The 16,501-nt window shown below is 38.7% G+C and overlaps 1 non-coding gene across 1 annotated transcript; it reads right to left on the reverse strand.

The window, feature by feature from the left end:
• Positions 1–14,611: 14,611 nt before the first annotated feature.
• On the reverse strand, positions 14,612–14,718 carry LOC118483575. The gene has a single exon (XR_004870864.1). It is a non-coding gene; the product is annotated as a small nucleolar RNA R71 (small nucleolar RNA).
• Between the last annotated feature and the right edge of the window lie 1,783 nt (positions 14,719–16,501).

Here is a 16,501-nt window from a genome sequence, read left to right on the forward strand (position 1 = left end):
TGCTGATTTGCAGCATTATATGAGTCGTATACATTTATACACCTTGTATAGTCTGTACGCCCATAATAAAATATTTGACGATTGAACATCATACTCAATATGATATTATAGTTTTATAGTTTACTTGGATGTCAAACTTATTCATGACCAACTTGTAAAACAACAACGTGCTTAAATCCTCTTTACTAAGTTAGAGTACAAAGTTCTCAATGATACAATTGTAAAACTTACACGACTTCACACTCTTCTTCATGAACTTAGTTTCGTCAAAACATCCAGATCGTTAATATGATAATCTCATACCAACGTTTCTCTCGACTAATTTAGTCTTTCATACTCATACCGAACACATAGAAGTTGACTTGCACATTATTCATCAAAAAAGTTGTAAAACGAGATCTTTGGGTGCAATTCATTTCGACTCGTGTTTAGATAAAAAAAAATCACTAAACCACTATCAACTCCTTCATTTTCCTTCTTGCTTTTCAAGCTTCATGTGGTCTACTTATTTTAAATAAGTAGTCATCATCATCTTTACATAATACTTTTGTTTTGTTATATTGAATTTTGAATTGTTTGTTCTATAAATGTAAAGGCTTCGTATCCACTTTCTATGATGATCTAGTAACATGTATTATTTACATTCTTAACCTATAATATTTTATTTTATTTTATTTTATTTTAAATATTCTTAGTTCATTTTCCTTGTAAAATTTTAAGATATATTTTTTTAAACGGCAAATTACCTACATCGACTCATCACACCTCCCTATTGGAGGCTCGGTCCTACTAGGCCAGACAGTCATTTATTACAACAGGGCCTACAGTAGCAGATAGAGTGACACGACATTCAACCGGAGAAAACCCCATAAAGACCTCTCAGCCAGTTGAGTGCTCCCACCCAAAGTGCAATAAGTAAGACTCAGGAAAAAAACCAGAATACCTCAACCATATTACCATGATATCATTAGATAAAATTTTAAGATATTTGGTGGGTAGATATAATTTCGAGTGATGTTTTTTTAGTGTATGACACGCGTTCATGCGCTTAAATTGTGGGATATGATATCGTGCTTGCTTGTACACCACATCATGTGCTTCGTTTTTACAATTTTATTTGTTTTATTGTATCACTATCGAATATCAATCTCCTATATTTCTATCCAAGATTTTATAGTCTTAAATTTTATTTGGCCACAATTTAAAAATAATAACAAATAAAAAAATCCTTGTCCATGCATATATTCCTATGTTGTTTGTTAAGATTCCAATTCCATTTTACACTACCATTCATATTCTCAGTTATGCAAAAATATAGATGACCATAAAAATAACTTTTTGAAGAATATCGTATGTGGGTAAGGTTTATAATATCATAGGAAAAAGCCTAAGTCGTTTAAATTTTTTATCAATGGTTCAGTTTTTAAATCTTGTATTTTTATTATACAAAATGTGTATATATTTTTATATATGAAAATACCATTAAACTAAGCTTTTGAGGTATTTTAATTTTTAAAATTATTTAATGTTTGCCTACACATGTATAGATGTGTAGGGTGTTGGGTTGTGGAGGATTTGACTAGTAGAGGTGTTCTTAGTTACACTCCTTCTGCATCTAGCAGGGGTGTTCCGTGTTATACTCCTTCTGCAGCTAGCAGGAGTATTCTCTTTTAGTAAAGTTTAAAGTCAACAACCCTAATTGTAACCCTATATATACTTCTTATTCATGTCTGTAAAATTTTGAGCACCTAATAAAGAAGAGAACTAGTTGTGGGAGTGGATGTAGGTCAGATTAGACCGAACCACTATAAATCTTGTGTTCTTGTTCTTGTGATTTAGAGTGTGTGAGTGTGTGTGCTTGTTGCAGATTGTTCTTGTGTTTGTGAATCGTGTTCTTGGTCCTAACAACTGGTATCAGATCTCAGGCTCTTGATCGATTCACACAAACTAGGTAAGAGGTGAAGAAGAACACTTACTTGTTGAAGAACAAGCCGTGGTCTCGGGTTTCAGTCACAGTCGCAGACATAGTGTCTAGGGTTTCTTAACCAGCCGCCGCTAGCACAGCCGCCACCGCCGTCAGTTCCTAACTCCGATTAGGGCTCCGATTTGAAGACATCTTCAGCAGATTGCGACTAGGGTTTCGATAACCCAGTAGCCGCCGCCGCCTAGGGTTACAAAATTAAAGGCCATCCTTGCTAGATATCGCATCTAGGGTTGCAAAATTGAAGACCTAGGGTTTCAATTCTGCACTTGAGTTGCTTGATTTTGTGGAAGTTTGTGGGAGTAGGTCGTAGGAAGAAGAAAGAAATGGGCGTTCCTTTTTTCCTTGTTTCTTTAAGAGAAAATCAGCTTTCTCTTATTTGCAAAAAGGCCCCTTAACTTTGATCAAAGAGATAAGTACTGAGATACAAGTGTTAAACCGTCTGTTTGAAGATCAAAGAAACTTGAATCAGGTGTTTTCTGTTTCTATTTGTTTCAGTGTTGGTTTTCTAATTTGTTTCGATTTCAGTTTCGTTTTAGTCGTGTTATTTGTTATCATGGCAGAAGACGAGAAGGTGCAAATCGAAAAGTTTGACGGGAAGAAGTTTGGTTGGTGGAAGATGCAGATTGAAGCATTACTTTGTCAGAAAGACTTAGATGTAGTGCTTGAGGATGAAAGGCCAGAAAAAATGACACAAGCAGATTAGGATAGGATGGATAAGAAAGTCAGGGCAGTGATAACGCTTTCTCTATCGGAGAATGTTGCATTCAATATCCAGAAGGAGACCTCAGCTAGAGGAATGATGGCAGCATTATCTAATATGTATGAGAAGCCTTCTACAGCGAACAAGGTTTATCTTATTCGAGAGCTTGTGAATACTAGGATGAGGGAAGGTGATTCAGTTACAGCGCACAACAGTAACTTAAACTCAATATTGTCTCAGTTGGTGTCTGTGAACATCAAGTTTGATGATGAGGTTCAAGCCCTACTGTTATTGTCCTCATTACCCGATAGTTGGTCCGGAACCGTAACTGCTGTTACGAGCTCCTCAGATACGAGCAAGTTTACGTTTGTGAAGATGCGGGATCTTATTCTGGGCAAAAATGTCCGAAGAAGAAATTCAGGTGGATCATTGGGTGATTTAATGCATGTTGGCAGAGGAAGAAAGAATAACAGATGTAGTGGCAGCAAGAACAGAAAGAGGAGTCAGTCTAGGGCTCGAAATGATGTGACCTGCTGGAACTGTAAAGAGGTTGGACATTTCAGGAATCAATGTCCAAATGAGAACAGAGAAGTTAACGCTGCAGTAGACCACTCAGATGATGAAGTTTTGATTTGTAATGTGGAGAGCAGTGTGGATTCCTAGGTTATGGATTCGGGTGCTTCATTTCACGCTACCCACAGCAGTGAAGCATTAAGAAAATCTAAATTTGGGGATTTTGGTAAGGTACGACTTGCAAATGATGAAGTCTTAGATGTCATAGGCATGGGTGATATTGACTTAGTTACTCCAGTCGGATCTACGTGGACTTTAAGAGACGTGAGAGTTATTCCAGGCTTGAAGAAAATGCTTATTTCAGTCGGGCAGCTGGATGATCAGGGTCACGAGGTTAAGTTCGGTAGTGGACAGTGGAAGGTAATTAAAGGAAATTTAGTAGTTGCACGTGGCAGGAAGAGAGGCTCATTGTACATGGTCAGTGTACCGCCTGAGGGAGAGGTTCTCCCAGTTCAGAAGAAGACCAAGATCCGGTTCACAGAATCTCGTGGGCAGAAGAAGGTTTGCTTTACAGATGGCAAACCCAGAGTCACAGGTCAGATTCAGGTTGAACGTGCTAGAAAAGGTTCAGTAAAACCAGCCAGGGGCATTCATGGCAGTGGGGGCACGGGTCGTGTTTCAGTCGGAGTTACCAGACGACAGTGGGTTAAGAGAACCATTATTCCAGCTGTCAAAGTCTCTCCAGTTGATTATCTGCTTTATTCGGAGAGTGTTTGTTCTCAGGATGTTCCAGGATCGGGCAGTTCATGTCAGTGGGAGCCGATAGGGACAGAGAACGAGTCATGGGTAGTGACTGATGAGTTGAAGCTCAGTGGGAGCTTCAACGAGCCTTCAGGTTAGTTGACGAGAAGGCTGCCCACAACTAGTGAAGATGGAATGTTTACAGAGGTACTTATGATTATGAAGTTGCATGGAGTGCATTTGAAGTTGTCAAAGCCTCCAAGTGGGAGATTGTTGGGTTGTGGAGGATTTGACTAGTAGGGGTGTTCTTAGTTACACTCCTTCTGCATCTAGCAGGGGTGTTCCGTGTTATACTACTTCTTCAGCTAGCAGGAGTATTCTCTGTTAGTAAAGTTTAAAGTCAACAACCCTAATTGTAACCCTATATATACTTCTTATTCATGTCTGTAAAATTTTGAGCACCTAATAAAGAAGAGAACTAGTTGTGGGAGTGGATGTAGGTCAGATTAGAGCGAACCACTATAAATCTTGTGTTCTTATTCTTGTGATTTAGAGTGTGTGAGTGTGTGTGCTTGTTGCAGATTGTTCTTGTGTTTATGAATCGTGTTCTTGGTCCTAACATAGGGAACCCATGTAGGTTACATACAAATACAAAATTTGTTAATAATTTTTTTTATCTAGTGAGAGACGTATAGACATTGCATTTGGATCATTTTTTTTTTTTTTTGACAAAGTTTAAGGTTAAAAAATGAATGTTTAACTATGTTTTATGTGTTCTCGTGATATTTAGCGTTCCGTATAGATCTCTCTTATCGTATATAATAGATATACATTACAACACAATAAAAAATAAATACAAGGGCGTTCTTTGTGGGGGCGGCTGGTTTTATATACGTTTTTGACATCCCAGTTTTATAGAAATTTTTTGATATATACGTTTTCGACCCCGCAGTCGAAAATCTCAATCTTCACCACTGAATAAATACAATATACATTAAACCCAAAAAGGAAGAAACATAAATCAAAATGAAGAAGAAACAAAGTTTGGTTTGTGTACGTATTTGATCATGCTTCTCCAAAAACATATTTAGTATGTGTTTCATACGGTATATGAGCCAAAACAACATTGTTAAAGATGCCCACTTTTGCTTTTAAAACTGGACCATTTTTTATGTGCTTTATATTGTTTTTTTTTTTTTTTTTTTTTTTTTGTAATATAACATGTACCTCTTGTAGCCCAAAACGAAATTGAGTATCATCTTTATACAAAAACGGTTAAAGTTGCAGTTAATTAAGTAATTTAATAGCCAAATAACCGGTTAATTTTCTAGTTAAATATGATCAAAACACTTGGTTCAAAGAGTTAAAACCACATCTGTAAGGCTCTTGTAGCCCAAAACGAAATTGAGTATCATCTTTATACAAAAACGGTTAAAATCAAGTTAAAAAACTATTTTTTAGACTTTATTTTCAACATAATTTATTAAGGCTCTCATTATTCCCATAACACTAAAATCTTAATTATTTTCACACATCTACATACATACGGCCTGTATAGAGTTATACGGGTCGTATAACTGATTGTTGCAAAAAAATGTCAAAGAATGTTTTTTGTCCCCATGTATACAGGTGGTATAACATTGTGCGACCTGTATAAAATGTTATATGACCCATATAATGTTATACGACTCAACCCTCGTATTATGCTATACGACCCTTATAATGTTATATGACCCGTATAGAATCTTATACGACCTAATATTTTCTCCATCTATATGAGCCGTATAACATTATACGGCCAAATATTTGTTATATCAAATTATCATACAGTGTGTGAAATTAAGATTTATTAAGACCCTTTATAAATTTGTGTCTTGTTTTATTGGCTAGATCGAAGTCTATCGGAATATTTGTGGTTATCTTTCTATTCATTTTTTTTCTAAACAACGAAAAGGAAATATTTATTAAACCACAAAAGCTAGTGAGAGGCTGTAATTTACAACCCACGAAAATCCAATATCAAGATGCTAAAAAAACAAATAAAACCAATTACACGTACGACTGCATGGCATGCAAGTTGCTACTACTTAAAATAAGTTTATTTTTCTTTCATGTTTCGTGTTGTAGCTTCTCACTAGTTTTGTTGTTTCAATATAATCATCGTTCAACAAATTTATAAAAAGGTTTTGAGTCAAAGACATATAAAAAGTCATATTACTATGGTTGTAAGTTGGTAAAAGTGAAATTCAAAATACTAGTAAATAGCTTCTTATACTAATAACTAGTTTTTTTCGTTCCGCGCATTGTGGCGAGAATTTGGTTAGTACTGATTCGTTTCATTAGAGTATAAATATGGTACCGACACTCAGTATAGCAACATAAAAAGATAGTGTAAAACCATGGGAAGAATACGTAATTTTATATAAGAAAAATAAAATATGGACGTCATTGATATCATATGTAACTTTAAATTAAAAAAAAAAAAACAAATAGAAACATTTTGACTCTTAGGCATGTTGTAACGCCCTGCTTTTTCATACTTTCCATAATTAGAAAGCTCGCCTTTTAATGCTATTTTTGGAAATCTTGTATTATTGTAATCGTCTTTTCGTTGTAAAATCCGAGACTTGAATCATAAATAAAATTCGTATTTCTTTAAATTCACCATCTACATATTCATACATGTTCATACGTTGGAATTCATTGTACATCGAATCCTTATTTGTAATTCATATTTATACGATACTTATTCACGGTGCATGTCCATGCTTGTCTTTAAATTGTTGATACCTAAAAACCCCTAATAATATACTTATTTATACAACGGTTAATCATCTAAAATGTGACATATACTTGTCACTTACAAACATGTTACATACTTGTACATTACACTTTTTATCTAGTTAAATCATGTTTTATTTCATATTTCACCTTGTTACAAGTTAGGGGAAACATTGTTGCATATTATTACACAACTTAATTAACAAAATTACTCATTATAATGTTTTAAAAATAAAAAAAAAATAAAGAAATATGGCAGCCCCAATTCAACAAAATTCAGCCCCATATAGTTGGGTTTTGTGGGCTAGTTTCAAAGTGTAACCCCTTCTAAACACTTCCAAAGCCCAACCCATTGAAACCCTAATCTTTCCCCCTATAAATATCACTTATAACCAGCCTCCCTACCACTTTTGCAACCCTAAAAACTCACAAAACATCCACCAAACCGTAGCTGAAAGCAAGGGTTCGAGTAGATTGACACCCCTTCACGAAAATGAGCATAACTCACTCAATTCTTATCCGATTCACTCGATTCTTTTTCCTACTACTTTGTATTGACCTTATCTACGTTTCTATGGGTTTTTCACAGTAAATAAGTCCCTGGAACTCCGGCAAAAAGTAGTGTTGATGCCTAGATACACATATAGACTTTTAGGTTTAATCGTTGTATCAATTTTGATTATGTTGTATTGTAATTCCTTGAACTTGATGTTATTTAATTTCTTTGTAATGTTGACAAGTGAATTATGAAATGAAATCGGTTTATTAAATATTGTCACAAATAGCGTTATGATGTCTCTAGCAATCTTCACACTTCGTCTCATCCCGATGTTTCCACCATTGGTTGGGGTGTGACAGATTGGTATCAGAGCCATAACTATAGGGAATTAGGAAAAGTAGGAATGCTTTAGCCTAGTCTATAGTTTTAGAGCCTTATTCTTATGTTTTACTTGAAACTACTTGCATGCTACCTTATTTGCTCTTATTCATTCTCTTTTGATCTTTTAAGCATATATGGTGCTTATGTGTTAACACTTGACATGCTATACTTGCTTTATTATGTGCTAATACATGTTTTATTGTCCCACTCATTATGTGCTATTCTTAATATGCTTCATTGTGTGTTTATATTTGTTCTTTATTCCTTTAACATACTCTTTCCCTCATGCATTTTACTCGACTATTCTAAATCCGTAAACACTCGAGACGAATTCACCAAAATAGGCGTGAAACCCACAATTTGGTGAACGACTCTCAATCTACCTATTCTTTTTTTTTACACGAGATATCGCCATTAAGCTAGGAGTGAAATCCACATCTTAATGGTAAATCTCAAATTTCAAATTCTAGTGGACCCTCGTCAACACGTTGAAATTAAATTTTGACCCGACGAGTACCAACCACACTTAGGATACGAAATCGTCAAGTTAGGGGTGAAACCCGCACCTTGTCGACTAGTTCCACTCCTTGGCATTTTTTTTTCATAAATCCCGCCAAGTCTCGAAATTTCGATTGATTTGGGACATGTAGTAACCGGAAGGGTAAATACCGTTAACCGACTTGTCGGCGAGAGTATTTTACCTATTAGGCCAAAGCATGCTCCTCAAATTCGAAAGACTTTTCGACCACTTTGGTTAGTCAAAGTTCCGTTTTGGAACACTCCAAACTTTGGTCAAACATGTGTTTCTATTGTTCATTTTATATGATGCAATCTTTCAACCTCGAGTTTACTTTTGATTTCTCTTTTCACACGCACAACATATCGAACCTTTTCGATACATTTATATATGCATGATTTTCATATAATTTAAATTCATATTCCTTGTAACAACTAGTGGAGAGGTATCATCGAGATTGGAGTGATTTCCTTACCTTGACGATTAACTCCACTCCCCTTTTCTTAAAAACGACCTCACCAACGAGTTAGGGGTGATTCCCTTACTGATGTGTGTAAAATGCAACATATAAAACACATCAATAAAGGCATAAAACTAACCCTTTTTAAGTACTAATGTTGGAAAAAGAGTGTTTTTGTCTTCCTTTTGTATTTTCAGGATGAAATGAGCTCAAAATCACAAAAGAAGTAAAAAGACCACTAATTCTACCATAAATACAAGAAAAGGAACAAAAGTGGACTGCCCGGACCCTCAACGGCACCTCCCAAGGCAAAAAGAAGGAAACAGAGTCTGAACACGCCCCGTGTCCAGCGAACACGGGGGCGTGCCCAGGAAGCAGCAGAAAAGACAAACCAGTAGAAGCTTCCATTGCCCACCACGGGGCCGTGTCCAGCGAGCACGGGGGCGTGGTGAAAGTACAGCAGGCGCATTAATTGTAATTCGCAATTACAATTAATGAAGAGAGAGAGTGTCAGGCGGGCACGGGGCCGTGTCCAGCGGACACGGGGCCGTGTCCAGCCTTCTGTTCAGCCTATAAATAGAGGAGCTTGGCTTCATTCTCTCTCATCCCTTGGCACACCACCTCTCTCACACTTCATCCACCACCCACCACCACCATAACACCATCATCCACCACCATCATCCATTGTCCATCGTAGAGTGTGTGAGTCGTCTCGGGATCCAAGATTGATCGTAAGAGTTCTTGACAATCAAGGCCATGTTTGCCTAAGTCTCTTACATCACTTGGTGAAGACAAGTGTTTAGTATAATACTTTTTATTTTTAATCTTTTGCACTTTTTATTTGGTTTTGTATTAATGACTTTAATAACTAGTTACTTATGTTGAAGGTGATCTTTCCTTATCGTTTGTCCGTGGTGTGTTGGCGTTATTTTACTGTCTATATAAAATAAAAGATTTTCACCATTCATATCTCCACAGTCTATATGGAGGTATGTTGGCTACCTGGTCGGGGGTTAAGGGAACGGTTTGGTAAAGGTCTTGCCCTTGTTCAGCGTTTAGAGGTCCTGCTTGGGACCTGGGTCAAATTTAGTAGGATCTCCTTCAATGCCCATAGGTATTGGATGGCGGGGATCCAAACTCTTTGACCCCCTCATAAGTTAACTACTATTAATACTATAACCCGGCTATTTAGGACTGTATCCCTGCTGACTCAGACTACTTAGCCGAGGGTAACGTCGCCGCCAAAAGCGGGGCCTACCATAATTTGCATTAATAACTTAATTCATTATCTTTCAATAATCCGACCCTTTAGGATTGTATCCTTGCTGACTCAAACTACTGGGTTGAGGGTAACGTCGCCTTCAAAAGAGGGGCCTACTACAATAACTAAGATAATCTCTTAAACAAGTGCAAAAGTGCGAAAATAATCAAAGGTTATACTAATACACGTGTCGGATCCAAGTGATTCATCTTGTCTATCTGTTTTTATTTTATTTTTATTTTTAGCATTTTAGTTAGTTTTTATTTTTTTTTAGTTTAAAACATTTTTCTAACCTTTTTGATTTGATTAGACGTTGAGGATAAACCGGTATTAAAAGCTCTTGTGTCCTTGGACGACCTCGGTATCTTACCAACACTATACTACGTCCACGATGGGTGCACTTGCCCATATGTGTGTTTAGTGTTAGTAAATATCGTGTTTTATAAATTTAAAACTTGGCTAAAAGTGTAAAAAGGGCTTAAATATATATCTAAAAACATATATACACTAACACGCATCAAGTTTTTGGCGCCGTTGCCGGGGACACAAGGATTTTAAGAAAGTTAGGAATCAACGGCCTAATCATATTTTTATTTTTCTTTAATTTTTTAGGATTTTTTCTTAGATTTTTAGCTTCTGCAGAGCTCAGCACGGGGCCGTGCCTGGTCAGACACGGGCCGTGCTCAGCAAAGTTACTGGCAGTTTTTGTTTTTCAAGTTACAGAAGGCTGACCACGGGGCCGTGCCGGTGCAACACGGGGCCGTGTCCAACTTCCAGTAACTGGGATCTGGAAAACAATCACTGTATTTCCGACCACGGGGCCGTGTTCGCTCAACACGGGGCCGTGGTGAACCTTCTGACCGACATTCTTTTTTGTTTCTATTGCAGGACTTGGAACCCGACACCATCCTCACGTAGTGTATTGTTGATGCAGATTTTGTGTCCGATGCTTGTCGAATAGATTAGTTATTATTTTACGCTGAATTTGTAATAGTTAGTGAAACGGTCTATCGAACGTGTATAGACCCGCTCGTTTGAAGTGGTCAAACGAGAGGGTTATTCGGTTGACCGTGTGTGTTTGCTAGACAGTTTATGGTTGTTTAATGTTGGTGTCGAAGGATAAGGCATCGAAGGATTGTGTATCCTTCGATGAGCTCGAAAGATATCCATCGAAGGTTGAAGATGGACCTCGAAGGATATGGCATCCTTCGAGGTATGTGTGTATCTTTCGAAAGCTGGATGGTCGACAGATGATCTATCGACCAGTCAGTTTAATCCTTCGACCGTGCAACCTGTGTTTGGTATAAATACCAACACCTTGTCATTTGCAACATAAGAGTGAGAGCACAAGTGTGTGCAAGAGAGTGATAGGAGGTTTGAGTCCTCACCGGGAGAAATCACCACTTGATTTCTCCCTGGATGTATACTTCTTTGGTATTAGTTCGGTTATCATGTAATCGGGCCGACTTGTAATGTTTTACTACCGGATTAATGCAAAGTTGTTTGTTTATCATCTCTATCTTCTTCCATCTATGAACATAATCATGAAAATCACGGATTGGATCCCGAAACACGGACCTACAATTGGTATCAGAGCCATGGTGCCCGATTTAGTAAAACTAACCGTTTACTAAGTCACATGTGCTCTAGATCTGTGATTTTTGTGTGTTTTTGTTCAAGATGTAAAAATGGTGAAAATGAGAAAAACTCAGATCTGGACCCGAATATTCAGATCTGTGATAAAACGAGTGCTGGGTTTTATGTTTTTCTCCTAAGTCTTCAAGTTTCCTTCATCAAAAATCGTTTACGAAGTGTTTTCATAAATCTGCAAATTTTACACAGTAGCTGTGTTCTTGAAGTTCTTGATATCTTCATATTTCGAAAGATGTTAACAGTACCTTGAAGGATCAAAACTTTATTTCGAAAGGTCATGTTTTGTTTCGAAAGGTCATGTTGACAGCTTGATTTTTCGAAAGGTCATGTTTTTTTTTGTTACGAAGGATCAATTATCTTCTAGAAAGATCATCTTTATCTCAAATCAAATTCGAAAGATCAAAAGGAATCTTTTGTTTCGATAGATCACATTTGCACCTCAATCCCTTGAAAGATCAGTCTACATTTCGAAGGGTCATGCTCAAACAATTTCGAAGGATCAATTTTAAATAATGCCCAAATAAAAGTCAAAGCCCAATACAGATGTTACGACCCAAATGACGTTGATTGGCCCAAATGTGCTTTCTGTTGCCAACTTTCAATAAGTCAAAGGTTATGACATCACCATGACATCACAATGATGATGTCATGGTGAGGTGTAAACGGGAATGGGTTTGTGGCACTCCGTGCTTCGCGTGTCGAACTCTGGGGCGCACGACGGAGGAATGTCGTGACGTCGGGCTTGAGCCGGACCTAACCGTGTCAAAACCGAGTCGAACCGAGCCGAGTCGCGTCCACACAAGGTGTATCAAAGTGAAAGTCTAGCGCCTAAAGTTATATTTTGCTAGATTTTTCTATTGGGCCCATTTGGTGTGAAATTTTGGGCAAATATTAAAAAAAAAAAAAAAAAGAAAAAAGAAAGGGGATCCATTGGAACAAAGGTTTTTGATGCAGAGTGGGGTCGGGTGTTCGCGAAGATGATCTGAACCGCGCTTCTAAATGTCAACGTCAAAATTAGTATGAATTTGGGAGCGCGCGGGGTGATGCAGCATGATGAAAACAAGAGATGATGAAAACTTGATGTTTGAAAAATTGTGGGGTAGTCACGGTTACCGATGCAATGGCAAAAATGGTAACGCGACTATTATGGGCCAAAAACAACATGATATGTTCGCTTCCGCGCATCAGTATTTATGATTGTTACCGGTTATTCGGAAATGTTCGAAAGGATTTTGTTTATTGTCATATTCTCGCATTTGAAGACGAACGTATGAACCTGGAACGTCTATACCGGTCCTAACGAGTTCACAAAGTCTTTGGTCTTTGGGGGGATACAAGTCAGATCCTACGGGGTACCAGGGGACGTTCTTATTCAACTAGATTATGCAAAGAAGAAAGTCATGTTCGTGAATTTTCGGAACCGAGAACATTCAATAAAGATTGATGACAGTTCTGCTCAGTGGAGGGAATTGGTGAACATTTGACGACAGTTTCTTTGAAGTGGAAAGAATCTGTTAAGGTTTAGAGATTTTACCAAAGAAATGGGGGGATAAAAATTTTCAAATGTTGAATTTCTTCGGTAAATTTCTAAACGCAATCACAGGTGGTAGAGTTTGTGATATTCTGGTGTTACAAACGGTTCTGCGTGGAATGTTTTGCACAGACGCTTGAAGATCAAGACTTGATACAGTTGTTAAAGAATGGAACCCTTATCAAATGCCGGTTGGAGTATTGGAAGATCAGCGGAAGATCGGTCAATTGAGTCCTTTGAGGAAATTGCACAACACTCAACACGGATGCGCGTACTCTGAGGGGGAAATATTATACAATGAGCATCAAGATACTACTTACCTGGATCATCGGTCAAGGGGGAATTTGTTTACACAGAGAAGATGATTACTTGACTGAAGATCGATGATTGCAGTTGCATTTTCAGCATTCGACAGCAACGGACAAGGGGGAATTTGTTGATGCAGATTTTGTGTCCGATGCTTGTCGAATAGATTAGTTATTATTTTACGCTGAATTTGTAATAGTTAGTGAAACGGTCTATCGAACGTGTATAGACCCGCTCGTTTGAAGTGGTCAAACGAGAGGGTTATTCGGTTGACCGTGTGTGTTTGCTAGACAGTTTATGGTTGTTTAATGTTGGTGTCGAAGGATAAGGCATCGAAGGATTGTGTATCCTTCGATGAGCTCGAAAGATATCCATCGAAGGTTGAAGATGGACCTCGAAGGATATGGCATCCTTCGAGGTATGTGTGTATCTTTCGAAAGCTGGATGGTCGACAGATGATCTATCGACCAGTCAGTTTAATCCTTCGACCGTGCAACCTGTGTTTGGTATAAATACCAACACCTTGTCATTTGCAACATAAGAGTGAGAGCACAAGTGTGTGCAAGAGAGTGAGTGGAGGTTTGAGACCTCACCGGGAGAAATCACCACTTGGTTTCTCCCCGGATGTATACTTCTTTGGTATTAGTTCGGTTATCATGTAATCGGGCCGACTTGTAATGTTTACTACCGGATTAATACAAAGTTTGTTTGTTTATCCTCTCTTATCTCTTCCATCTTTGAACATGAACATGAAAATCACGGAATCGATCCCGAAACCGGGACCTACATGTATGAGCTCCAGTTCCAATAAAGACATAAAAGAACCGCTAGAAGAACCCGAACGCTTTCTCAGAAAAAGGTTAAAAGCCAAAAACCAAGAGAAGGTTTCGGGTGATCCACCCCCAATGGCGGACCAACGTACCCTTATGGATTATCTACGGCCCACCGTAGGTAATCTAGGCGCCGCTATCAATGCTCCGAATGTCGAAGCCAATAACTTCGAGCTTCGACCGCATTTGATACAAATGCTCCAAAACTCCGCAACCTTCCACGGGCTTGCGGACGAGGATCCTCATTTACATATAACCAAATTTCTTAGAAATATGTGATACCTTTCGGATCAATGGAGCATCAAACGACGCCATACGCCTCCGTATGTTTCCGTTCTCACTAAAAGACCGAGCGAAAGCTTGGCTCAACACCCTCCCAGCTGGATCGGTAAACACCTGGGATGAACTAGCCCAAAAGTTTCTATATAAGTATTTCCCTCCTTCTAAAACTGCTAAATTAATGGCTGAAATTAACACATACTCACAAGAGGACGGGGAATCCTTATATGAAACATGGGAAAGGTTCAAGGAGCTATTACGCAAGTGTCCCCATCACGGCCTCGCAATATGGCAACAAGTATCCACTTTCTACAATGGATTGTTGCCACATACTAGGCAGAGACTTGATTCTAGCTCCGGGGGACTTTTAGGTAATCGACGCCCACACGAAATATATAATCAAATTGAGGAAATTGCTCAAACCAATTTTCAATGGCACACTCCCCGGGGAAATAAGTCTATCGCCCCGGGCGCCCATAAGGTCGACGAAAACACCTCTTTACAAGCCCAAATCGAGGCCCTTTCTTCAAAAATAAAAAAATTAGAAATGACAAAAACAATCTCGGTTATGGCTTGTGAGGGGTGTGGTGGGTCACATGAAAATTGGAGTTGCATGAAAGAAACGGACGATCAACAAGAAATGGTAAACTACATTGATAATAGACCTAGGCCGTCGGGTCCTCCAACGGGAACCTACAACCAAGGATGGCGAAACCACCCAAACCTTGGTTGGAGGGAAACCGGCAATAGTAGTAACCAACAAACCCAACGAACAAACTTTCAGCAATCAAGAAATGAGTCACAAAATTTCACTCAACAACAAGGTGGACGAGAAAGGCTCGAAGATACTATATCTCGCCTCGTCTCCGACACTGATAAGAAAAACTCGGAAAGATTTCTACAATTAGAATTTAATTTTAGGAATCAACAAGCTAGCATTCAAAACATAGAAAAACAAATAAATCAACTAGCACAAAATTTTTCCGAGAGACCGCAAGGCGCATTACCTAGCAATACCGAAACAAACCCAAAGGCGCAAGTTCACCTCATCACACTACGAAACCGCACCGTAGGGCCTGCAGAAGTACCTCCAGCGGCGGAAGAAACAACGCCAACACATCCGCAGGAAAAGAACTCTCCCCCATCACCAGAGCCTATCAAGGCTCCTCGAGTTCCGTACCCCGGTAGGTTAATTCGTCAAAAGACCAATGAGCAATTCGCAAAATTCGAAAGTTTGCTAAAACAATTGCATGTCAATATTCCTTTTATCGAAGTCCTAACCCAAATGCCCAAATACTCTAAATTTATGAGGGACTTCCTTACACATAAAAAGAAAATTGAAAATTTGCAATTAGTTAATTTAGGCGAAGAATGCTCTGCCCTCGTACTCAATAAACTACCCCAAAAGAAGATCGATCCCGGAAGTTTCACGATTCCATGCTCAATAGGGGAATCACCCGTTCGCAATGCCTTGGCCGACTTAGGGGCTAGCATTAACCTCATGCCCTCATCAATGTTCAAAAGGCTTGGCTTGGGAACCACGAGCCCTACAAAAATAAGCATACAACTCGCTGATCGATCAGTCAAATTCCCACAAGGTGTCATCGAAAATGTCTTGGTAAGGGTAAGCAAATTCGTTTATCCCGTTGACTTTGTCATACTCGACATGGAGGAAGACACCGAGGTCCCCCTTATCCTAGGGAGACCCTTCCTTGCCACAGCACAAGCAGTGGTAGACATGAATGAAGGGACACTGACTTTGAGATATGGGGACGATGAGGTGAAGTTCGGAGTTGGGAAGAGAATAGAGGACGACGACCCGGTCAACTACATGAAGGTTATTGACTCAAGCTTGGATGCCGCTCTCCGACGGTGTAACTTGGGAAGCAAGGCACTCCACTCTGAAGACATATGACCGGGAATCGGGTCTAGCCAAGGACCCTTATAAACGTGGCGCACCACGGAGGCATTCCGCGGAACTATCCTTAGTTTAGTTTAATCTTTTAGTTTTTGCAGAATAAAACACACTCGTGGTGGTAATGGATGAAAAAGGGAACGAGAAAAA

This window comes from Helianthus annuus, chromosome 10, assembly GCF_002127325.2.
Source record: "Helianthus annuus cultivar XRQ/B chromosome 10, HanXRQr2.0-SUNRISE, whole genome shotgun sequence".
Taxonomy (NCBI): Eukaryota; Viridiplantae; Streptophyta; class Magnoliopsida; order Asterales; family Asteraceae; genus Helianthus; species Helianthus annuus.